Source organism: Chelonia mydas, chromosome 1 (assembly GCF_015237465.2).
Source record: "Chelonia mydas isolate rCheMyd1 chromosome 1, rCheMyd1.pri.v2, whole genome shotgun sequence".
Classification (NCBI taxonomy): Eukaryota; Metazoa; Chordata; order Testudines; family Cheloniidae; genus Chelonia; species Chelonia mydas.
This window is the reverse complement of record NC_057849.1, coordinates 319,111,682-319,136,875: the sequence shown is the minus strand read 5'-3', so window position 1 is coordinate 319,136,875 and position 25,194 is coordinate 319,111,682. Positions and strand designations below refer to the sequence as shown.

The window sequence follows — 25,194 nt, the reverse complement described above, 5'->3', positions numbered from 1 at the left end:
AAATTAAGCTTAGCAATGTTAAATGTATCCCCCTGTACTGCTTGAAAAAATGTTCTTTTCTGGTAGTCTACAGAATCACTGTTAGCTTCCCTAGCCCCGCCCCTACTTGGTTGGGAGTCTTGAAGGAGATAGAGATAGTGGCACATGACTCGGACAGTAGTTTGGGGTTCCAGTGCCTCTTCTGTTAGTGAAAATGGATGCACTGGAGGTGGAGTATTCAGTAAAACTGCACCTAGAATGGAAAACAGCTATGAAATATAGACATAGAAACATTCACATCAGTGTGGGGCTTCACCAACCTGTCATTAAAACACAAATTAAAAGAAACGCAGAGGAAGCAGTTCTTTTCACCTAAATAAGATTGCATAAAGGAACAGGGGGAAAGAAAAGCCTTGGACTGACATAAGGCATTATATCTATCTATGTGGCATCTGCATTAATTAGTCTGAATTTCCTGGGTTTGTAATGCTTGTTTTAATAATTGCATCATCCCTGTCATTTCTTAACCCTGATATATAAACTCAACCTTCATTCCCATCTTAACTTTTTTTTTTTTTTTTGGTGGGGGGGTGGGTCAGAGAATCAGAGAATTTCTTTGTGTGTGGTTTCTTTTAAATGATTAAGAATATAAGTTTTCAGCTAGCCAAGAAACCCAAAGAAAATGTTACCATGAGGTATTGCTAATCATATGTAGTATCAACCTTAAGTAACTAAAAAGTAGTTAATGTTCAGAACCAAATTCACCAGTACCTACTACATTCTGGCTGCTTTATACTACTCTGGAGCAGTGCAAAGCAGCCAGATCATGCTGGCAATTTAAACTGGTTTACATCAGGGTTATAGCAGGTTTTTAGAAGGCCAAGGACTGGAGACTTGAACTTGATGGAGTAGAAGAGAAAAGTGGTAGAGAGATCAAGGAGGATTAAAATGGGGAGTAGTCCTAATATTTGACCAAGAAGATAACCTAGATAAATCAAATTTAATGCTGTTCATTGAATATACTTATTTTTCAGTTATATTAAATAAAGAATTGCTTCTGTAAGGTAAATATCTCATGGGATTTTTTTTTCCCATTGTGAGTAGCAGTGTTAGATAATGACTTTTTGGGATTCTATTAATACTTGTTAGATAAAACACTGTAAGAATTATTACCCCATCTACCACACATTTATCTGTTAATTAATATTGCTGAAATAACTCTGGACAGTATCCCAAAACAATTAGGGATACTTGCACTCTTACTTGTCATGCTTTATATTTCCGTATACAATATGGCAGTGATGGATGAATAAAGTGATCTTGTGGCATGAAGAACTGATAGTATAGGTTGTGTTTTTGGAACTCAGGAAGCACAGTTACAAAACAGGGCAAACTGATTATATTTACTAAAATATTTTGAACAACCATATTGTTAAATGTAAGCCATAATGTGGAAATAATAGGTGCCTGACTGAATCCCAATGCCTCCAGGAATCTGAGCCAGAGCTACTCCTCTGCATATTTTGAAAGTTGGGGGAGCATGTGCTTTTTCCTGTGTTTGTGTCCTCCCCACCTCCCCAGATACACTCCATTTGGGGAGGTTACTGTTATTGGTACTAGCTTCAAGTAGCTTTTGCTGGACGGAAGCTCAAGGACTGTGGTTGGCCCCTGCCCTTTCTTCCACCCCCTTACTTGTGCAGCAGTGCAGAGTTCGTCATGATGTAGCTATTTCCCATGAAAAACCTGTATGGTTTTAAATAAATCTGTTTTAAAATGTTTGATATTGTAATTACATTTTCCCCTAAGTAATATTCTGCATATTAATTAAAACATATTATTATAAACATAGTTTGAATTTTTACATTTTGCCTCAGGATAAGATAAGGGTAACAAATGCAGCGTACAGCATACCTATACAAATTTGTATGCAGTCAACGGAGCTTATTTTGCATCTCCTATCACTCGGAAACAATCAGCCCCATCAGAAACAGCTGTTAGTTATAAAAATAATTTTAAAAAACCTGGCTGACCGTAAAAATTGAGAAATCCCACCGAAGGTTTGTAATAAATCAGAATATTAGTTTTGAATGTGAGTCCTGTTGTACATGCTTTAATATACAGTACTCTAAGAAAGCTTTGGGTAGGTTCATTCTGTTTTATGGCATCAGTTCAAAAGGATTCATCACCTTGTATTTCTTGTGTATTTGCAGACTTCAGCAAATCGATTCTTTCAAAAATTATATATCTGAGAAGTTGCTTTCTTCCATCAAAATACAATGTGTTTAGCTAATCCCACGAGCAGACCTCAAAGTGACAAATTTAGACCTGGACTTCCCGAGGCAAACTAAATGTGAGGGTTCTCTCCCTGTCCCCATCCCCCCCCCCCCTTTTTTTTTTTCCTTTGCAAAGGTTGCTTTCAAATACGGGAAAATGAAAAGTATGTCACCATCACTCAGATAGCTATTGAGCTCATCCTCTTCCAGATCTTAAACACCAAAGAGAAGGGGATTCTGTATCCTAGCAACCAGCATTGAAACACACGGGAAAGATACAGACATACAGGAATGCAAGACCTCCACTGGCTATTTCAAAATGGTCATCTGCCTGAGTAAAAAAATAAAACCTTATCCCTGTATAATTTCTGTGATGAAAGCTTGCCTTGAAACCTACATCCAAACTGTAAAAAAGATGTGTGTGGGTGCATGTAAGAGGTGGTGATGATTTTTTTTAGTTATTTAAAAATGTTAAAGGTTGAGAGTAAAGAATAATAGGGACGATGGCTTGTTATTTGCCTAAAGCATGACAGGCTGATGCCTGAAGCAATAAGATATCAAATGTATATTAAAAAAAACTTCTGACTCGAAATATTAAAATCTTTAACCATAACATTATAGTGAGGTTCTTTTTTTCCCATGTCTGAATTCCCTGTAGCTGAAAATGTAGGTTTTAAATGTGTTTTTGAAAGGTTAAAGATCAAGGTTACAGATCTATTTCTAAAATATAGTATTGTTAATTTTTTATGAAATGCAAATATGATGTCAGGCATGTAATAGAATAGAATGTTTAAAATGCAAATCCACTCAGGCAAATATGATCTTATATAAGTGAAAAATTGATTAGCTGCTGATATTAACTTCCATTGACAATGTAAAATTTGTTGTCTTGTCTCTTTTAAAGATGACTTGTCAAATGTAAAACTTTGTTCCTTTAACAATGTGTGCTGGATGTCCCCCAAAAGCCAGGATGTAAAAGGACGATTTAGAACATTACCATCTACAAAACTTTCCTCTTTTTTCTTTTGTTTTTTGACATCCATGTTTACTAACTTCCAGTCAGTTACAGGTGTTCAACCCCACTGACAAGAATAAGGCAGTACAGATTCACTGAGACTATAATTTAGCCTGTAATACTTTCTGCCTCGTACCATCCATCACCATTAATAATGAAAGATCCCAGCTTGACTCTCAGATTCCAGTCTGAGTTTGCAGGACTGGCAGTTTGAAGACAGGGATATAAGTGCTTCACAGAAAGATTCTGCTATACTTGGTTCTGGCTTTGGATGACTCACTCATGTTGGTTTATGTTCTGTTCCGATCCAATGCTGATGGTGATCTCGGACTTAATTCGTGAAAGATACATTGATAGTTCTAGGTGTGATAAATGAATTGGGTAATCCGTTCCAGATGCAATATCTATGTTTGTGTTTCAAATCGTCATCACATACTTTTGGTGGATGTGATTTACAGTAGAACCTCAAAGATATGAACACCAGAGTTACAGACTTACTGGTCAATTGGACACCCTGTGGAACTGGAGGTAATCGGGTAGCAGTGGAGACAAAAAAACCAGACAAATACTGTACTGCCTCAGGGCTTCGGAGGATGGAGGGGTTTGGGCTGCAGACGCAGTGTGTGTGTGTGGGGGGGGTCAGGGCTTCTGATCCTGGGGAGTGCTGGGGTTCAGGGCTTTAGACCGGGGCTGCCGGGACTCGGGGCTTCAGACCTGCAGCTCTGTTCCCAGCTTCAGCCCCGTGTGGGGCTCCAGGTCATGGGGCTTTAGCTACAAGGGGATTGCGGGTTTCAGGCGCAGTGTTTTCCCTGTAGCTAAAGCCCTGAGTCCTGGCGTGCCCCACCGGCTGAAATCGGGGGTGGAGCTGTGGGGAGCCCCGAGCCCTTGCTCCCCCCATGGGGCAGAAGCCCACAACAGAGCTGCGGAGCTGAAGTCCTGAGCCCCAGCACCCCTTGTGGGGCAGAAGCCAGGAACAGAGCTGCAGGGCTGAAGTCCCCAGTCCCGGCACGCCCCACGAGGCTGAAACCAGGAGCAGACATGCATGGCTGAAGTCCCGAGCCCCAGCGTTCCCCACAGGTCTAAAGCCCTGAGCCCTGGTGCTCCCATGGGGCAGAAGCCCTCAGCCCCCTACCCAGAGCCCTGGCGCCCTGAGGGTCAGAAACCCCAACACCCCCCACCCCACCCTGCAGCTGGTAACTAGGGTGACCAGATAGCAAGTGTGAAAAAGGGGACAAGGGATGCGAGGTAATAGATGCTTATATAAGACAAAGCCCCAAATATAGGGACTGTCCCTATAAAATCAGGACATCTGGTCACCCTATCTGTAACCTCTTGTTCAGAATTATGGAACATTTCAGAGTTACAAACAACCTCCAATTGCGAGGCATCTGTAAATCTGAGGTTCTACTGTATATTGAATTAGTAATGACTTAATTTTATTTGTGGGTGTTAAGACATTAGATTTCATGTACTTTTTGATATGTTCAACTCCTACAGTGAAGAATTCTCCTTGATCCTCTTGGTTTTAGTGTAGTGAAACCATCTCAACTACCTATTACAGCTCTGGTTTATGTGGATTCTTTCTTTTTTTTTTGACACCCACGCACAGTTCATGTGTTGAACTAGCTAAATTAAGTAGAATTTCTACATACGACTTTCATGTTTATAAATGGACTCTGTCTCTATGCAGACATTATTCCTTTTGTTGACTTAACAGGGATTGCTGTGTCAGTAACAGATGGAACTTTCCATGTTTAGAAAAGTACTTCAGTGTGTTTTGGAGTCTTCTGTTATGGAGGCAGGTTCAGTTTTAAATGTTCACCCTCCTTTATCTAAACCTATTCTGCAGTACAGCTTTCCATACTTGCCAGCCCATTGTGCCCCTCCCCAAAAAAGTAGATTTCAAATTTGCATTAAAACACAGAAAATTGCATAAAGTGTTGCCTGATGATGCTGGAACTTCAAGTTCCTTCCAAGAATACAAATGCTAGCTAATTCTGCAGCCTAAAACGAGTCCTGTCCCCCAGCCCACATCAATTAATCATGTGCTGGCCTGGAGGGGGAGCAGATGCATAGTAGTTCTGCAGTCTCCAGCCCCACATGAATTATGTGCTCCCCCCTACCAGCCCCACATCTGCCCCTTGCCCTTTCCAGCATACCTCTGCTCCTCTTCAGCTCTGGAGATTTCTCGCACATGCCCACTCATACCCCTCGGATTAGGGGGAGGGGTCCAATCCAGAGTTCTTTTCTTTCCCACCATTTCTATCCCAGGTCTTAATGGTCAGCTCCAGGGAGCCTCTTCTTCTTCCCCAGGAGTAGATATATTTTTTTACAAGAGTGTGGAGGAGGGAGCCATCCTGAACTACTTTGCTCTTTCTGCTCTCCACTCATTTCATGTGTAAACTGCATCTGCTCCTCCTTCTCATCCCCTTCCCCAAAACAGAGCTTTGACCACCACATGTAACAGTTCTGATTCCTCTCTCCTTCCCCAGAAGGCAGGAGAATGGGGAAGGGCAATCAGTCAGTGTGTCTTTATCCTTAGACGTCATGTTTGCAGTGGTGTTGTCAGATGGTATTTCTTCAGACACAGAAGGGTCTCATAGTATAATAAGTGAAAATTCTGTATAGTTGGCAGTTCTGCATCTGATTGTCTTTAAGTTAAAACACAAAAGGTGCTTGCTTTAATTTTTATAGACTACTGATTTAGAAATAGAGAATTATCACATAAATTGCCATGGTCAAAGTTAACTGATACGCTGTTCAGGCACTGAATTATGAAAAGAAATTCAATCTTCATTGACCATGACAAATAACCAGTGAAGACTTGTTGCCAGAGGTGGAAAAAATCATGCCAATTTCTCTGTCTTTCTGACCAAACCTGCCTTCTAGCTTCTCCTGCCTTCCCCATCTCCCCAAAAATTCTCTGTAGGGAGCTGCAAAGCTTCTGTGTGTCATAATTTATACACATGCACATAATATTGAAGAAACAAAATAAAAAAGTGGTGGTTTCAGTTCCCATCCTTCTGTTGGTAGGAGAAGATAGCTTGTCAGATTGTGCCAGAACAAGTTTTTATAAAATAAAAAGATACACTCATGCAAATTCTGTCTACAGTTATAACTTAATCATTTCACAGAATTGCTAGTGTGACTGATTTTGTATCTGTAATACACACGTGTGTGTGCGTGCGTGTGTGTGTATATATATATATATATATATATGCGCTGTGTTTATTTTCACTTATATACATAGCTAGTTGTCCTGATCTACTTTTCAGTGTCAGTCATATACCTTCTTTCTTGTATGAAGAAGTTGAAACAATTGTTTAGGAATGGATGGCTTTATATATATATATATCGTGTATGTGGCTGTGATCTTTTTACATAGATACTTCAACAGAGCTAACAATCATATATTTATGAAAAGATTTGTGGCTTAGCATCTCTATATGGACAGGTTACAGTTAAGATATTTTATCTAGCTGTCTCACTTATTACTGCTTTCCTAAGGAAAGTTAGCATGATCATATTTCCATGTATTTTTAGAAGGTACTAAAGGTACCATTATTATAGTATCTATTAAGTTAAAGAATCTCAGTTTAATGTGGAAGTTTTGTCACTTTTATTATTTTTAAAAGGTATTTAGAAACGATATACTGTTTGTTCTGTGGTGTTAGTGTAAGATATTCTCTCCCCAATGATCTCTTGAACTCTATCTGAGCACCTACTCTCTTCTTTCAAATCAAGACTCTCATCTTCAGCAAAGCCCACAAATACTAACCTCCATAAGAAAAAAAAATACTCTCATCCATTAGATTTAAAAACCCAAAACACTCCAAGATAGATCAATCCTCTGGGCATCTCATTGCATTCTGAATGTCAATCTCAGAGTGTAAACTCCCCGGGGAAGGAGGTGCCATTCTTTTCTCTGTCATGACAATATGTTGCTCCATCTGGCATGGAACTTCTGGGATTTTGCTGCCTTTTCCAAGTGCTGGAGGCAGGCAAAAGGCTCCTCTTCTCTTCCTTTTCCTTTCCTTCCTCCCCCATCCCTCTCATGTGCAGTCTACCCCTTAGCACCCTCTACAATGCATCTGGAGAATTGAACTGATGTTTCTTCCCTGTCTTCTGGTTTCCATCTTCAGAGACAGAGACTTTCTCAGCAGCTTTCTGGCAGCTCAACAGCTGCCAAGTCAGTAAACAGGGGAAGAACTGTGAAGATAATCCCCCATCTCCAAACCGTCAGTGTGGCCCTACTACTTCTGCCTTTTTCCTGCTTCCGCTCCCCTCCTTCCCCCATCCCCACTAAACCTCTGTTTTGTTCAAGGGTTTCCCCACAATCTCCCTGGTCAGGAATTTGCTCTCCAGCTCTTTTAATAAATTAGGGAAAGCTGACAGCAGGCATAGTCGGACAATGGTACTAATATTGATAGACCTGAAAATATCTTCCCAGTGACTTAATAAAGACATATGAGGTAGCAGGGGGCTCTTACATATTACACTTGAAAAATAACTTTGTTTCCTGACCCAGTACACCATCAACTGATCTGTTATAATTAATAATCGTATGAAGCGTTCTCACTGACATTTTCAGGTTTGCCTGTCCTTGAAACCTGAAAAAGTTTGGATGGAGCCATTGCTTTCTTTCACTGAAGAATGTGAGATTGTACTGATACTTTTGGAGTCTGCAGGTTCTTCAGACATAGCTCACTGCCATAATCGTATTTTCATAGCAGGCTACATGCCACCTATGGAAAGTTGTCAAAACATTATGAAACGTCCCTACTGTGCACTGTGAGACATGCTTATCAAAGAAAATAACTTGCCCTTTTGTAGGGTCCACTCCAGCCATAACTGAGGCTAAGATTTAGTCATGCGTATTTTTAGCAAAAGTCATGGACAGGTCACGGACAATAACAAAAATTCACATCCCCTGACCTGTCCATGACTTTTACTGTAAATACCCCTTACTAAATCGCAGCTGCTCCTAAGGCACTGCTGCTCTGGGAGGCCCCCTGGGGTGCCGCTGCTGTGTGCGGGGGTGGGGGAGGGTGCCCCTGGGGTATCACTGCTCCAGTGATGGGGGATGACTGCCTCCAGCTGCCCCTGGGGTTGCTGCTCAGGCTGCCTCCGAGGTGGCCCCTGGGACCACTGCTTCTCTGGCAGTCCCCGGGGCAGCCCCCAGGGCCAGCCGGACTGGCTGCTGCTTGGGCGGTCCCCGGGGCCAGCTGCACTGGCTGCTGAAGCTGTGGAAATCACGGAGGTCTCGGAAAGTCACAGAATCTGTGACTTCTGCAACCTCCGTGACAGACTCGCAGCCTTAACCATAACTAACCTCTGTAGCTGATAGCACATGGTAACCCCACAACCATGACAACTGTTTAGAGTCTGATGATTGTAATGGTCACTTCTGACCTTACTCTGTGAAAAGCAGGTGTCATAAATAAAAAAAAAAAAGGGAAGGGTAACCACCTTTCTGTATACAGTGCTATAAAATCCCTCCTGGCCAGAGGCAAAACCCTTTCACCTGTAAAGGGTTAAGAAGCTAAGGTAACCTAGCTGGCACCTGACCCAAAATGACCAATGAGAGGACAAGATTCTTTCAAATCTGGAGGGTGGGGGAACAAAGGGTCTGGTCTGTCTGTGTGATGCTTTTGCCGGGAACAGATCAGGAATGCAGCCTCACAACTCCTTAAGTTAGTAAGTAATCTAGCTAGAAATGCGTTTGATTTCCTTTTGTTTAATGGCTGATCCATTACTAGGGCTCCTAGGCACTAATGTAATATAAAGTATAATAACTTATCACCATGAAAAATATTTAGCTGAGTTTATTGAAGTCATGATCTTAAAGTTTGATCCTGAAAAAATAGCCCCAAAGTGGAACATAGAAGGTTTTCTCTTGTATTTTAATTTCTGTTTCTTCCACAGCATAGAATTACTTTGTTGTTCTGTGTTTGAGTGCCAGCTGGAATTTAAACAGCCGTGTGAGATTGAAGTGGTGTGATCATGTGGTACGTTCCATGGGGATCAACTTTCCTACAGCTATGTGTGTTTGTCTGTCTGTGTCAACGAGAGAGACACACACACACGTCCGGTAGTAGCAACCACAGTGCAGCTGTGTAGGTGCCCCAGCAGGAAGGATTCCATTTTCACCATCCGTCTTTACACAGTTCATATGGTTTTACTTGGTCTGTCCATTAGGGACCAGGATATGTCACTATGATGTATCACCCCTTTCAATCTTGGTGGGTAGACAGGGCAAGAACCCCTGAAAATCCTCTCTGAAAATTTAAACAGAATAGAGGTTTTTGCACTCTCCTTTTCTGACCGCTAATGGACTACTACTGTTTTGGGAGAGAAGAAACCCAGAGACTGTGGCCTGGGACAGAGCCCTCATGGTTCTGAGGCAGGAAGGTGCTCTGGGGAGTCAGAGAGTGACACTTGGACTTCTGCCTTTGTTCACAACAGAAGACTGGAGTTCTCAGGAGCAGGGTAGGGTGGGAGCTGGCTTGCCCCTTTGGCAGTGGATCACCACCACACGTCTTGATTACCATCTGTGAAACAAAGCACATCTGGTAAATAGGATAATCCTGAACATGTACTGAAAGCATAACATAATTTTTAAATGAATAAAAGCCTTAATGTTTTGTTGATTAGAAGACCATTTGCATGAAAATGCATAAAACTGAATCTGCCCCCCGGCAAATTCTGATGTGCAGTGGCTTTAGTATTGCTTTGCTTTTGTGTAGGAGAATTTTACTGGATTTTATTCAGTGATAAATTGTGTTTCAGGAGTGGTAATATATCATGGTTTTCCTAGACAGAATGAAATTGTGATCCTGAAGAAAATCACTCCCCTAGGTGAAACACACTGAAATTTGTACTCTGCCTTTAAAATAGAACTTTCTGAGCCAAAACTGTATACTGGTCTTCCCTATGCCTGGGGCATATTTGTATATCAAAGCAATATTCTTACACACTGTACAAAGGATATCATGTGAACACATGGTAGTTGCACTGAAATTTATATTAGCCCCTTGAAACACTTCAGTTCTCTTATGAGTATGGCAAACTGTACTTGTGGATCAGAGCTGCATTGCTTGCTCTACTACCATATTGGCCTATGTTTGCTTCTGTTCACAACTATAAATTGTTCCTGACATTCCTCTTTATTTTTCTTGAACCGAGAAAAAGCAATCATCTGTGGATGCAACTTACTGCTAGTATTGTAGGAAATAACATTCTGTATCAATATTATCATTTTGTTGCTTTCCTTGATGAGATCTCTCTATTAAAATTGAGATTTTATCTCTTCAGAAATCTGAAAAACTTCCATTTGCTTAGCTGTTTGGAAATGATTTGGAATGGCTTAATTTCTTTACAGTATTGGAGTGAAAATATATGCATTTAAAATTATGGGAGTGCTGATGCAGCTGAAGGCCAATCATCATATTCTTAAACATATTTTATTATTAATAAAAATTTTTATTCCCAAAGTGTCTAGGAGCTCTAGTCATGGACCCCACTGTGCTTGGCACTGAACAAACACAGAATAAAAAGACTCTCTTCCCTACAGAACTTAGTCTAAAACCAGAGACAACAGACAGACAAATGTGAGGAGTACAAGGAAACAATTGGACAATATTGGTCATCATGATAGGCAGTAATGTCGGCACACCCATGGCCTAACTGTTGTCGTTTTTTGTATATATACTGCATCGTCTAAGTTTTTTAAAAGGACTCCATAATTTGTGCTCATCTAGATGTTCCCCTCACCCTTAGGTAACAGATCAGTTGGGTATGGGTTGTAAGTTACAAATTCGGGAAGGACGTTATGGAAGAACTCAGTCACTGAAAGATGTTGGGTACAATTTTCAAAAGCACCTATAGCTGTTTGGAAATGGGACTTAAGCTTCTGAATCACTTAAGCTCTTACGAAAATTGTATTTGTCTAAATATTTGTATATTTAGTGGCAATGGGAAGCTCCTGTCATAGTCATAGTGTTTAAGGCCAGAAGGGACCACCAGATCATCTAATCTGACCTCCTGGATATCAGAGAACACCAACAGCACCCAGCACCCGCACACTAAACCCAACAACCAGAATTAGACCAAAGTATTACAGCCCTCAGGAGACTAAATTATTATATGCTACAGGCAGAGAATAGGCGGGACCAAGATACACCAATGCCATAGGGCTTTGCAATGGCAGGGAATTCGTTGACTGACTTTCTCCAGGTCACATAGGAAGCCTGTTACAGTGCCAAGAACTGAATCCAAATCTCTTGAGTCCTAGTCCAGGGCCTTAACCACAAGGCTATCTTTCCTTTCTTACTCTTCCTAATTATAGGCCATTCTAGCCCATAATATGCTCTGTCCTTTGTGCAAAACTGTCCCCCTCCTTAAGTTGCCATCAACTCTGCAACATACTGTGTGACTTGGAAGCTTAACAGTACGTCTCATTATGCAAACCATGGGATCACCTCCTACCACTCATGACTATCTTGTATTTCTCAACCTTGAATGTATATTCTTCAGTGTATTGAGAGCAGGATCTTGGGTTGCATCACTTGTTTGCAACGAAGCACTACTGGAAACAGCTAGGTAAAAATAAAGTACAGAGTGATTTTCTTTTTTAAACTTAAAAACAATGAAGATCTTATGCTTTGTTGGATCTCTTCCACAGCTTTATAGGGAACTCCAGCCAGCCTGTACAGAATAACATTTTTTTAAATGCAAAGAAATTTGATTAAGGTGGGACATGATTAGTGATACGTGTTTTCTGTTATTACATAAATGTGATATTCAGGCAATTGCATTTTATCTTCATTATGCTGAAAATCATTAGAGATGTTTCCACTCAATACCAACTAACCAGCTTCCAAATTAAATATGCTGTGCAGTACAGGAGATCTTAGCGTGTCTGTTATGTAGATAGTATTTGCATTTTCAGTTGGTGCCCTTCCTCCTTGATGATTCTGCTGATTTTCTGCCTCACTATCCTATGCAACTCTATGCTATATTTGTGAATTCTGTCTTATTCATTAGCCTTCAGTAACACTTACATCATTGCTGATGATAAATGATTTCTGTTTGTCAGTTACTGAAATTACTGATTAAGGAAAGGATTTAATTAAGCCAAAACCCACACTCTGTCCCTTTGATCAGCTGAAGAAAAGATCTTTAGTCTGAGTGTGTACAAACAATTGTCCAGACGTCAGGAACAAAGAATTACTGCCAAAATTCAAGTAGGTCTAAAAAGGGGACCAAACAAGAAACTCCTGTAAATGTCAATACAATGACAGTCTCCCCATAAACCTTGAAAACCAAACAGACGATATGGGATGAGGATTTATAAAAAACAATCTATAAACTGCCAGACAAAGTTGGTTGCTGTTATTGATGGCATTATAAAAGTAATGCATGGAGAGAGCGTGAGATGTTATGGATGATCCACAACCTTGCACATTGTGTAGTACTTACACTTGTGCAAAATTAGAGTAAAACACTGCACAGATGCTAAAAAGTATATAAGGTTCAAGGCAGTGAAGACTATATACTTTATTAAAACATTTGATGAATTCAGCTTCTGCCCACATTCTGCAGTTTCTCTTAATGGTTGCTAAAAGATCTCAGGACCAATACCCAAAGTTCCAATCATTTATTTCTTGATTGGAAGTTCAAGGTTCAAATTTCTTTCGTAATGTGTTCCTTTGTTTCAGTTAACTGCAGCACTTAATAAAATAAGTCAATGTTTTGATTTGCTATATCCTACATTATGAGAATGTGGGACTTTGTCCTCCTGTAGTTGGTGGTGCACATAAGAGGATCTGAGTCTGCTATAGTTGCCAGCTAGAGGAGTTGCTACTTCAGCTCAGTCAATAGAGGTTATGCTCCTGGGCCCCAGTTCAGCAAAGTTCTTAAGTATGTATTTGGGTCCTACTGACTTCAATGGTACTTACAATTATTAAATACATACTTAGGAGCTTGGCTCAATAAAGATGGACTTAAGAATGTGCTTAAGTCTTAGCAGTGAAGGTCTTGAGTTTTGACCCCATTGGAGGCTCATGCTGTTAGTGATACTGGGTGTCATTAGTAAATCCATTGTTGACTTGGTTTGGTGTTAGAAAACCAGATGTTAAGCACTGAGGCAGACAGTACGTTTAACTTTGAATTTCCCTTTCCTGGTGTGTACGTTAATTTTGGAATCAGTCAGCTATGTTGTAATTGCATTGATTTAAACAGTTACTTTTTACCATGCTTGGATATGACCCTCAGTTTTAACTTAATGTAATGTTATGTCTGTTTCATTTTTAATAAAACAGTGTCTCTCTGCTAATGGTATTTCATTTTTCAGAATGGATTTACGCAAAGTGAGAAAAAAAATTGATAGGAATCTCTCATACAATTCCATGGAGGACAAACCAGACTTCCTAGGAGCCAGTTTAAACTAAATGTATCACCAATGAAGCAAATAAAGAATTAAGAACAAATCATATCCCATACAGACTTCCACTGAGCTCTAGGCTACTTGAGTAGTTTAAATATTTTTGCTTTTGGGTTTTTTGTTTGGGAATATTTCCATCCATTTTAACTCTTTTCAGGGAAACTGGGTTTATCATTAATAAATACTTGTAAGCAGTCTGGGTAGTGATCTAAAGTAACCAGGAAGAGGGGACAGCTATTTGGAAATGAGGAACAGAGGTTGAAGTGTAGCTATCCTTATGTCTGAAGAGTATGCATCCATCTTTCATTTCATCAGCTGGAAAAGCATCAGGCAAAAATAAATTAATTGAAAACAGTACTGGGAGCCGATTTCTGCAGTAAAATTCAAAGGAAAGTATGACAAGTTAAAATATGTATTGCTCAGAAAATGAAGTACAATGCCTAATGTAAGAAACGAAGTACACAAACAGACTGAAAGGGTCCATCGAGAGCAGATTGCTAATTGGGGTTGGGAGGGACTTTGACACATACTCAGCTTCCTAGTACTAATACTCATGTCCCCAGAGCCATCCCTGCACTGAAGCAGGGCACAGATATTATAGAGGTGTATATATGAAATATCTCAAAAGTCATTTAAAAACATCTCTCTATTATGAAACTCGATCTGTTTGGGATTTTCCCCAAATTCCTTCACTACATTTAAGTCCAGAAGTAGAAACATTTTTTAATTCCAACATATTGATAAATGGTGTGTGGTATACTTCAATATCATCTCTTTTAAATCACATTATAAACTTTTCCACTTACACTAAATTCGTCTTTTTTATAACTCTCTTTCCCTCATCAAAAGATATTTAGGAAGGCCATAAGGAAAGTAGAAAGTACACATGGAACCCACACACCTCCTGATGTGGTGGTCTGTCCCAGTTAGTGGCACTGACACCACTTAGAAGAGAGAGATAAAATGAGTCAGCTCTACAGCCTTAACTAACAGGCAGTTGGCTTTTAGCTCATGCAGTCGATGCTCCTGCACTAAGCTCCAGAGGTCTCAGGTTCAGTCCTGACGACCGGGGTCTGTTGGCGTTACATATATATACAGTTTATACGTTGTTTATCAGTAGTCTTAAAAATTAAATTTCACAGAGTTACCATATTATGGTGTTCATCTCTCTTGTCTCTGAAGGAGCTGACAAGCTAGCATCACAAACAGAAGCCTCTGCTTTCACCTGTCCAGTTCATTGCCTTTTCACACTCATAGCAACTTCTCTCAGCTCCCTGTGGTATCATTTTAATTGTCCCTTTTGTCTGTGCACTGTCTGTTTCATCATTATTTCTGTGGTTTTGAAGGCTTTTATTACAGTAGTTTGTACTTTCCAGAAAGAATGTCATATGAGGCCAAAATATTCTTTTCTTTATTTCTGCCCTGTCTTGTTTCCCTACTTGATTCTACTTCTTCTCCTACTTAAAAGCATTATTAAGAGATGCATCTGCCCCCTTCTTTGTGGATGTGCTCAATGGCTTTAGATTTTCCATGAACAAAGCTTCAACTCAAATAATATGTTATCAAAGGATAGATTTTTTTTCTTTTTCTTCACTGACAAAATAAAGTGTCTTTGTTTTCAGGATTCCCAGGAGACCAACCCAACTCGCTATTAAAATAGAAAAATCTGTTTGCTGCTGGAGGTCTACCAGCCTTCCCAGGGTTTTGTTTCTGGAGTTCTGCCAACCTCCCCACGTTTTTGTTCCATACCTGACCAATTGCGTCCTGACCATCTACTCCCTAGAAGCAAATAGTTCTGAGCTGGGCAATGTGACGTTATCCTCCAACTCAGTAAATACACAACTGGTGTAGTTACTGTTATTTAAATACAGTTGTGCCAAGTGTGCAAAGTTCCTGTCTAGAAGATTGTCCCTGCCCAGTGTGGCAAGGCACCTTCTCAGTCTCACCAGCCTCAGCTGTTTTTAGCCTTGGCGAGACGGGCTTGGTGTAAAACAGTCCCTCTTGGCTGCACAGGGGCAGTCCGCTCCTTCTCTTAGCCAGTCTTTTAGGCTTGTTTTTCTCCCTTAGGAGAGGGAATGCAGCCTCCCCTCCTGGTGAGGCTTGCTGTCTTACTGCGCCTCACCTACTGGCAGCTTGACTACTCTTCCCCCCCCCATAGGGGAGGGTTTAAAAAGGTCTCATGCAGCCCTTAGTTGGAATCAGCTGATCCTAATTGCCCTCAGGTAACTCCCTCTCATCTGATCCTAATTGATTTCTGGTAACCCCTTCTTAGCTGAATCTGATTGACCTGTAGTCACCCCTTCTCCGTTGATAGGGAGGAGGGCCTTTTACCCTTCTGGAATTGTTTTCTACCCTGCTCTTGCAGCTGTCTGTCCTGAGTTTATCACACCAGAGAAAAGGGGTGAAGGAAAAAAACCAAAGTGGTCAGGGAGGTGATAAGCACAAGGCTTGTATCACATCTTGGTACTTCCATGGTTTAAGTTTTAACATGAGTGATTTTTGTTTACAGGGGAGGACATGGTGGGGTAAAGGTGGAGATGAGGGGAATGATAGGGAGGGATGAGTGTGAAGGAAAAAATGGGAGGGGAGAGTGGAGGACAATTGAGGGAGAGGGGGAAACTCTGGGGTGGGTGGAGAGGACCAATGTTGGCCAGGGGGAATAAGGCTCTGATGCTGAGGGATGTAGGTTAGAAGAGCAGGAAGATGTCACTGTACCCAACCAATCATAGAATCATAGAATATCAGGGTTGGAAGGGACCCCAGAAGGTCATCTAGTCCAACCCCCTGCTCAAAGCAGGACCAAGTCCCAGTTAAATCATCCCAGCCAGGGCTTTGTCAAGCCTGACCTTAAAAACCTGTAAGGAAGGAGATTCTACCACCTCCCTAGGTAACGCATTCCAGTGTTTCACCACCCTCTTAGTGAAAAAGTTTTTCCTAATATCCAATCTAAACCTCCCCCATTGCAACTTGAGACCATTACTCCTCGTTCTGTCATCTGCTACCATTGAGAACAGTCTAGAGCCATCCTCTTTGGAACCCCCTTTCAGGTAGTTGAAAGCAGCTATCAAATCCCCCCTCATTCTTCTCTTCTGCAGACTAAACAATCCCAGCTCCCTCAGCCTCTCCTCATAAGTCATGTGCTCTAGACCCCTAATCATTTTTGTTGCCCTTCGCTGGACTCTCTCCAATTTATCCACATCCTTCTTGTAGTGTGGGGCCCAAAACTGGACACAGTACTCCAGATGAGGCCTCACCAGTGTCGAATAGAGGGGAACGATCACGTCCCTCGATCTGCTCGCTATGCCCCTACTTATACATCCCAAAATGCCATTGGCCTTCTTGGCAACAAGGGCACACTGCTGACTCATATCCAGCTTCTCGTCCACTGTCACCCCTAGGTCCTTTTCCGCAGAACTGCTGCCTAGCCATTCGGTCCCTAGTCTGTAGCGGTGCATTGGGTTCTTCCATCCTAAGTGCAGGACCCTGCACTTATCCTTATTGAACCTCATCAGATTTCTTTTGGCCCAATCCTCCAATTTGTCTAGGTCCTTCTGTATCCTATCCCTCCCCTCCAGCGTATCTACCACTCCTCCCAGTTTAGTATCATCCGCAAATTTGCTGAGAGTGCAATCCACACCATCCTCCAGATCATTTATGAAGATATTGAACAAAACCGGCCCCAGGACCGACCCCTGGGGCACTCCACTTGACACCGGCTGCCAACTAGACATGGAGCCATTGATCACTACCCGTTGAGCCCGACAATCTAGCCAGCTTTCTACCCACCTTATAGTGCATTCATCCAGCCCATACTTCCTTAACTTGCTGACAAGAATGCTGTGGGAGACCGTGTCAAAAGCTTTGCTAAAGTCAAGAAACAATACATCCACTGCTTTCCCTTCATCCACAGAACCAGTAATCTCATCATCAACGTGTGGAAAATGACCAGACTTCAAGTCTGACTGTCCAGTGACAAGGAATCTGATAGGGCAGCCTCCTGCTGCTGCTCCTGACTAAAGAGCAAGAAGCTTGGGGGCGCTAAGGTTTCTCTTGGAGCTCCTCCTGCTGGAGCAGGGCCTCACATGGGCTGAGGCCTCTGGCACATTGATGTTCCTTACTGCATCCTACTTGTTCTGTTGTGAGGTAAGGTGTGGTTTGGGGATCCTCTAATTTTATTCCTCTCTTACCTATTGTACGGCAACAGTGCTGACTGTTAGGGTAAGAATAAATGGTAAATTTTCAGAATGGAGAGGGGTAACTAGTGGTGTTCCCCAAGGTTCAATCATAGGACCAATCCTATTCAACTTATTCATAAATGTCTGGAGAAAGGGGTAAACAGTGAGGTGGCAAAGTTTGCAGATGATTCTAAACTGCTCAAGATAGTTAAGACCAAAGCAGACTGTGAAGAACTTTAAAAAGATCTCACAAAACTAAGTGATTGGGCAACAAAATGGCAAATGAAATTTAATGTGGGTAAATGTAAATTAATGCACACTGGAAAAAATAACCCCAACTATACATACAATATGATGGGGGCTAATTTAGCTACAACTAATCAGGAAAGAGATCTTGGAGTCATCGTGGATAGTTCTCTGAAGACGTCCATGTAGTGCTCAGTGGCAGTCAGAAAAGCAAACGGGATGTTAGGAATCATTAAAAAGGGGATAGAGAATAAGATGGAAAATATCTTATTGCCTTTATATAAATCCGTGGTACACCCACATCTTGAGTACTGCATACAGATGTGGTCTCCTCATCTCAAAAAAGATATACTGGCATTAGAAAAGGTTCAGAGAAGGGCAACTAAAATGATTAGGGATTTGGAACAGGTCCCATATGAGGAGAGATTAAAGAGGCCAGGAATTTTCAGCTTGGAAAAGAGGAGACTAAGGAGGGGTATGATAGAGGTATATAAAATCATGAGTGGTGTGGAGAAAGTGAATAAGGAAAAGTTATTTACTTGTTCCCATAATATAAGAACTAGGGGCCACCAAATGAAATTAATGGGCAGCAGGTTTAAAACAAATAAAAGGAATTTCTTCTTCACACAGCGCTTAGTCAACCTGTGGAACTCCTTGCCTGAGGAAGTTGTGAAGGCTAGGACTATAACAGGGTTTACAAGAGAACTGGATAAATTCATGGAGGTTAAGTCCATTAATGGCTATTAGCCAGGATGGGTAAGGAATGGTGTCCCTAGCCTCTGTTTGTCAGAGGGTGTAGATGGATGGCAGGAGAGAGATCACTTGATCATTACCTGTTCGGTTCACTCCCTCTGGGGCACCTGGCATTGGCCACTGTCGGCAGACAGGATACTGGGCTGGATGGACTTTTGGTCTGACCCAGTATGGCAATTCTTATGTTCTTATCTCTAACACATGTACTTTGGAAACTACAGCAGTGCACAGCAAGTTCTGGTTGAGCATGTATGCCTCGTGTTGAGCTCAGAGTGGTAATTATGGGTGTTCTCACCTTCTCTGGCTGTTGTGTAGTAGGGGAGGCTAGGGAGCAGAGCACTGGGTACCTGTTAAAAAGCATGAACAGCAGAGCTGATGATGCTGGAGAAGAGGGTGTGGAAGCTGCCACAGGAAATGGGGTAATAGCAATCGCTTTATGTGGGGAGGAGCAAAAAAAGAGACAAACACACACCTGTCTTCCATCCTCAGTAGCTAGGAAAGAGAGAGAGAAAAAAGCATTTTCCTTCTTGCCTTATGTCTCTGGATAGGATAATTCCTGTATTGCTCTATATAGATAGAAGAAAGGACATGGTTTGGTATCATGATAAGATTTGGTCAGAGGAACAACTCTAGAAGTTGAGATTATTTATGTTAAACAACTGAGAGGTGGCTATCTTACTGTTCCATGCCCTTGCTTCCTTGGAAATATTCCTTCTCAGTAACTGCAGAGTAATGTTGATGCAGGCTTCCATTTTTTAAGCTGTTGCTAAAAGGTGCTGCCTAAATTACTTGGCAAGAGGCGGATGAAGACTCTGCTGATAACTTTGCATTGCCCAGTCTCCTATGATAGTTGCCAGATAGTGTGAAATTTTGTCAGGGACAATACTAATAAGATAGTGGTCTGGGGATCCCCAGGTTCCCACACACCAGGTTGCTGCTGGTGGATTTTCGATTGTTTTCTTTCTACAAGGGTATGAGAAAAAGGCATAGAAAATATCCAGAAATTCACCCAAATATACGCTCTACGCCAGCTCTAAATGTTCAAAACTCATGATGCAGGCCCCGCAAAATCATGAGATTATCTTAAAAATCATGAGATTAAAATAAGAATAATCTGGGAGAGTTTTTTTTTGCTTTGTGGTCTTTGAGTCTGTAGGGTGCCCATGGGTCACATTTTCAAACTTTTCTCCACAGTCATGAGGTCTAGAAGCTTTTATTTTTACTTTTTTAAAGCTGAGTCTCACATAATCCTGTGTCTCCAGGAGCTTTAAGTGAAACATCAAGTACTGTGAGACTCAAGATAAAATTGCTAGAGTTGGCAACACAGCAACCTTCTACTTTTTGGTTTTACTTGAAAAATCATTCATTGAAAATATTTTTGACCTTCTCAGCCCCCTTTTCTCCATGGCTCCCTGATACCTCTCCTTCTGTTAGGATGCTTCCAGGGCTGAAAACTGAGATTGTTGTAACTTTCGTCTTGATCTTGAAATAAATTGTGTCTTCCAAAATCATGATGTTAAGTGTCAGGTTCCCAGCTTCTCATTTGTTATTTGAAGGCCCACTCTGGTTGTAATCATAGCCATGTTTTGTTGTCTTTCTGCTCTGCCTCTACATTCTTGTGACCAGGCAGAATTCTCACAAATTTCCGTACTTTACACAATCACCGTAAGAAATCAGATTGGCTTAGTGGAATTGTCACATGAAGTACAAAAACACTGGGGTAAGGGAGACCCTGAACAATACCCTATCAGCTCTTTAAGGGTCTCCTTACTGAAAAAGAGAAGGAAGTAAGATGCAGGATGTAGCCCACAACCCTAAACCAACAACTTTACTTTGTTAGTAAATCCAAAAGTTAACTAAAATGACCCAATGTGTTTTCCCACATGATTAATTAGAGAGGGGCCTAACCAAGCCCTTTTTACCTCCCCAATGCCTTCCTCACTTTGGGAGGGAAACCAGTAGTACCCTTTAAACCAGTGACTGATAATGACTGCATCACCCCTGCAAATGATGAAGAAACACAGCTAAAAGCATAAAAAGCTGGGTGTGTGAGAGAGAGGTTCTGTAAAGTTAAAAAGGAAGGTTTATAAAAAAAATTCTTAGAATTTAAGTATTAATGCAAAACACCCCAATGTGATTTAATTGGCAGTTCGTGATGGGAGGAGCTTAGGGGAAAAATACAGAGTTTTGCCTACACTAAAAAATTCTGGTGACCTTTTCTTTGAAAATCTCTAGTGACTCCATGTTTGGAGAAGGGAACTGAAATTAGCCAGGAGCATGGCTCGTGTTTCAGGGATGCCTTGCTGTCCCTACGAAAATCAACTGAAATTTGGCCCAGTTATAAGACTTTCAAAAATCAGTTTGCATGCTCAGTAGAAGGGTAGAAGAGCTAAAATCTCTGAAGCTTCCATGTGCACTGGGCATGCTCCAGCCCAGGGCTGAGGAAGACTTTTCTTACAATTGCTGCTATGGGCTATCCCTAGGGGACTGTGTCAGGTCTGGGTTGAGATCCAGGCACCAGAACTGAAAAGAGGGAGTCTGTCTCTCCTGTGCTCCAAATGCCCACCATGCTAAGCCTGGGCAGCACAGAGGAGGAAGCTGTCTAAATTAAATGCAGAGGGTGAGAAAAGATGGACTTGCAAGAGTAGATTGGAACAAAGAAGTTGCGTGTGGGGAAGACTGAGACTGGAGGCTGGTAGTGGGGAGAGGGAAACTGGGATCGGGATTTGGTGTTGAAGGGTGACTGGAACTGGCTGGATAAGGAGAGTGGGACTGAAAATCAGGGGGTGAAAAAAGTGAGGGGGAGGGGAGACAGATCTGATGAGGATCGAAGAGGGTTGTGGAGGAAACGGACTGACAGAGCAAAAAGATTTGTACAAGGACCTAGGGGAGAAGTGAGATTGGATGAAAAGCTTGGGGAGGAAGACTGGGAGTGTGGAGAGGACTAGATGTTGGGGGAGACTGGGACAGGGAAGTTCACAGGGGGAGACTAGGAATGGCTGGGCAAGGAGACCAGGACTGGGTTGAGGAGCTGGGTAGGGAAGGGACAGGATTGGAACAGAAATAGGTGGGAAAGGATGGAGCAAAGAGGGTCAAGCTTGGGAAGAACAGGCTGAAGGGTCTGTGACCACTAGAGCACACGCCTCTCCAGAGATTGGAAAGGAACCCAAGATTCCTGAATCTCACCATTCCTCCGCTGTCAACAAATAGCTGCAAAACCCATTGGCAAAGTGTGTGTCCCCTCCCCCTCCAGTGCTGGTCCCACGGAGACTGAGAACCTGGTACTGCTGTCAGTCACTCCCCTACCTCAAGTGAAAGAGGTCTATGTGGTGAAGCTAATGTTTCCACTACTGCTGATAAACCATTAGGGTGTCAATCTGATGCCATGTGGTGGAATTTTTTTTTTGTTTTCTCTTTGAAAAGCCTACAAATTTACACACACACACAACTGCATTTAACATTGTTAAAGATGTGAAATCAAGCACTCCAAAGTCAGGAAATGCCAGAATTAAGGTTGTCTGTGCTTTCTTATTTCAGCCCCCTTGTGCATATGCATTGTGATGCAGTGATCCCATTAACTACAGCTGAGAACCCAGCACTTCTGCAGATTGGACTCTAGAATCTCAATTCATTCATCTGGAGGAGCAACATAGTTAGTGACCACCTGTGAAATGTCTGATTTAAGTGACTTGCCTAGAATTGCATAGGAACTCTTTGGCAGAGCCAGGTATAGAATCCAGTTTTCTAGGGCAGTATTCAACTTGCTGTAAACTTGCTGTAAACACACATCTTTTTTCTCCCCTGTCCCATTCACTCAGTACCATCTAACTTCTGTAACAAATGAAGCAGGGGAGCTATAGACAAATCTCCTTCACTACACAACCCTGATTCATCTCCAGAGCAGGTCCATTTGGGGCATCTAGTTTATGATCATGTAATTAAAGACTATCATAATGCCTGTGCAACCTTAATTTAGCCCCCCCCCTTGTGGGTAGTCATCTTAACTCTGCCATCTATTTTTATGCCTAAAACTTACACCACAATTTCACTATTTTAGATGCAGTTCTTTTTCACTTCTAAAGGGGGGTGCCACATATAAGTAATTGGTTTATGGGTTCTGAGCCACATGCCAAATCCTTTTGATTTCCCTCTGTAGGTAAGAAGGGCCTCAGGAAGATCCGAACAATTTGGGAAGCGTCTCCTTCTAATTAAAAAAACGTTGATATGTTTTTGGTGAACACGTAAATTCTAAGAGGACTTTTCCACAAACATCCATTTTTCCTTTATAGATCTCTTTGTATGTATTTTGAAATCCCCCTTCTCCTCTCTCTGTCTCTCTCTCACAGATTTTTCATGCTTGTAGCTGTGTTTCTTTGTCATTTTTGGGGTGGCAGTATTTATCAGTCATTGGTTTAGGGGTTCCAGGCCAAACACCAAAATCTCTGTAGATAAGATGAGCCTTCAGTTGGTGGTTGGAGCAGACGGGGGTAGGTCAGATCCTGGAAGGGCAAGTATTTAGGTCATAACATCATATGTGGTACATTTTTATTTCCTGTGATGTCCTAGCCAGTGACTTGATTTCTAATGATGCCATCATCCTTTTTTCTTCATCAGTCTCTCACTTATCTGAGATCATAACTTTAAATAAGTTCAGCCAATTCTATTTTAGCAGAGGTCGTATTTGCATGAAGATCTAAAGTCAGTATAGGATTCTTTCATTTAATCAATTAAGCAGAGTGTTTCCTCAGAAACATTAAATGTTTCTTCTCTGTGTCTGGACTTTTTCTCATGGCAGAAGTCTAGTATTGTCCTTACTAATGATATCTGACTCTGAAACACCTTGACATGAATATTTACAAACTTGTTTGCCTGAAATGAGACCATGCTGTTAATAGACAGATGCAGCCCACCCCTCCCCCCCCCAAAAAAACAAACCCCCATCCAGGGACGACATCTCTCTACTATTTAATATCGTACATCTTATCTGAAAAGTATTCTAGTAAATTGCTGGCTGGTACAGTTCAAGAGCACCTTTTATTTTGCTGGCAGGAGACACACACAATGCAAAATACTGAAAACAATTAAAGCCAGTTGGTTTTAAATAACGTAAGAATCACACTCTATCTTTTTAAAAGCATCTGTTTTACAGATGCTCAGTCAATTTGTTTCTTTGGATTGTCTTAGGTTTGCAAAGCTTCTGTAATACTGAGATTAATGATGCATTTTATTTATTCAGTCACTTTATCGGTTTATTTTGCCAAAAGCTATGAATTTTATAAAAGGAAAATCTTTAATTTTGTTTATATCTAATCAGATGTGCAATTGCCCTGGCACAGATTTGTGATAAACCTTCTATCTTCAGCATAGCTGCAAAAGCAGAATGATAATTTGGACGTCATATTTGTGACTCTAGGTCAAAAACATGAAAAATTACAAACAAATTTACTGAATTTATCTGATGAAACATTTTAAAGGTATCTAGGAAGGTAAGACTTGAGCTCTTGTTAGCCTTCTATTTTAGTGTCTTTTCATTAATTCTGTAAATTTTGTTTTCTCCTACGCTGGACCATGAATCTTCTTCTTTTAATGATGTAGAGGTAGTTGGTTGATGACTACAAGTGGGGTGTCAACAAAAAAAATATTATTTTTAAAGTTGTTGAAAGTGGCTCTTGCCTAGACAGGTTTGACCAGCTTTTAATAAGAGATTCTCTTTGAACTTGTTTCATAATTCAGTTGTTGAAACTACTTACAAATATCCAGCTTCCCTGAATCAGAACTGTTTATATCAGTGTATTGAAATTTTTTTACTTTGTTAGTTAAAAGCCGTTCATTTCACAAGAGATTTCCACAGTTCATGTTAATTGTTAATCAAGAGCAACATTTCGAGGAGACACAGTGAGGAAAATGTAGAAATAAACCTATGTATCTTAGAACCTTGAGTATGTCAGAACTGATTATTTTTATTGAGCTTTTCTTGTATTATTCCTTTGATTGTATCCATTTTGATTCTTATGCCTATCTTAATTTTTTATTAGGTGCTGTATGTAGGTATACCATATATAATGTATATGTATAAGATATAATTAGGATCAGAATATATTCTGTCTAATGGCATTGCGGGCACAAACTCATTCTGTTAACAAATGGAATCAAGTATTATACACTCTTTTTTTTTGTTTGGTTTCAGAGTAACAGCCGTGTTAGTCTGTATTCACAAAAAGAAAAGGAATACTTGTGGCACCTTAGAGACTAACCAATTTATTTGAGCATAAGCTTTCGTGAGCTATAGCTCACTTCATCGGATGCATA

At 41.1% G+C, this 25,194-nt stretch overlaps 1 protein-coding gene across 1 annotated transcript in view; it reads left to right on the top strand.

Annotated features, from left to right (window-relative positions):
* The window catches only part of SLC2A13 (solute carrier family 2 member 13), a 317,159-nt gene that overhangs the window by 135,269 nt on the left and 156,696 nt on the right, over positions 1–25,194 (top strand). The gene's annotated exons all lie outside the window — the stretch shown is intronic.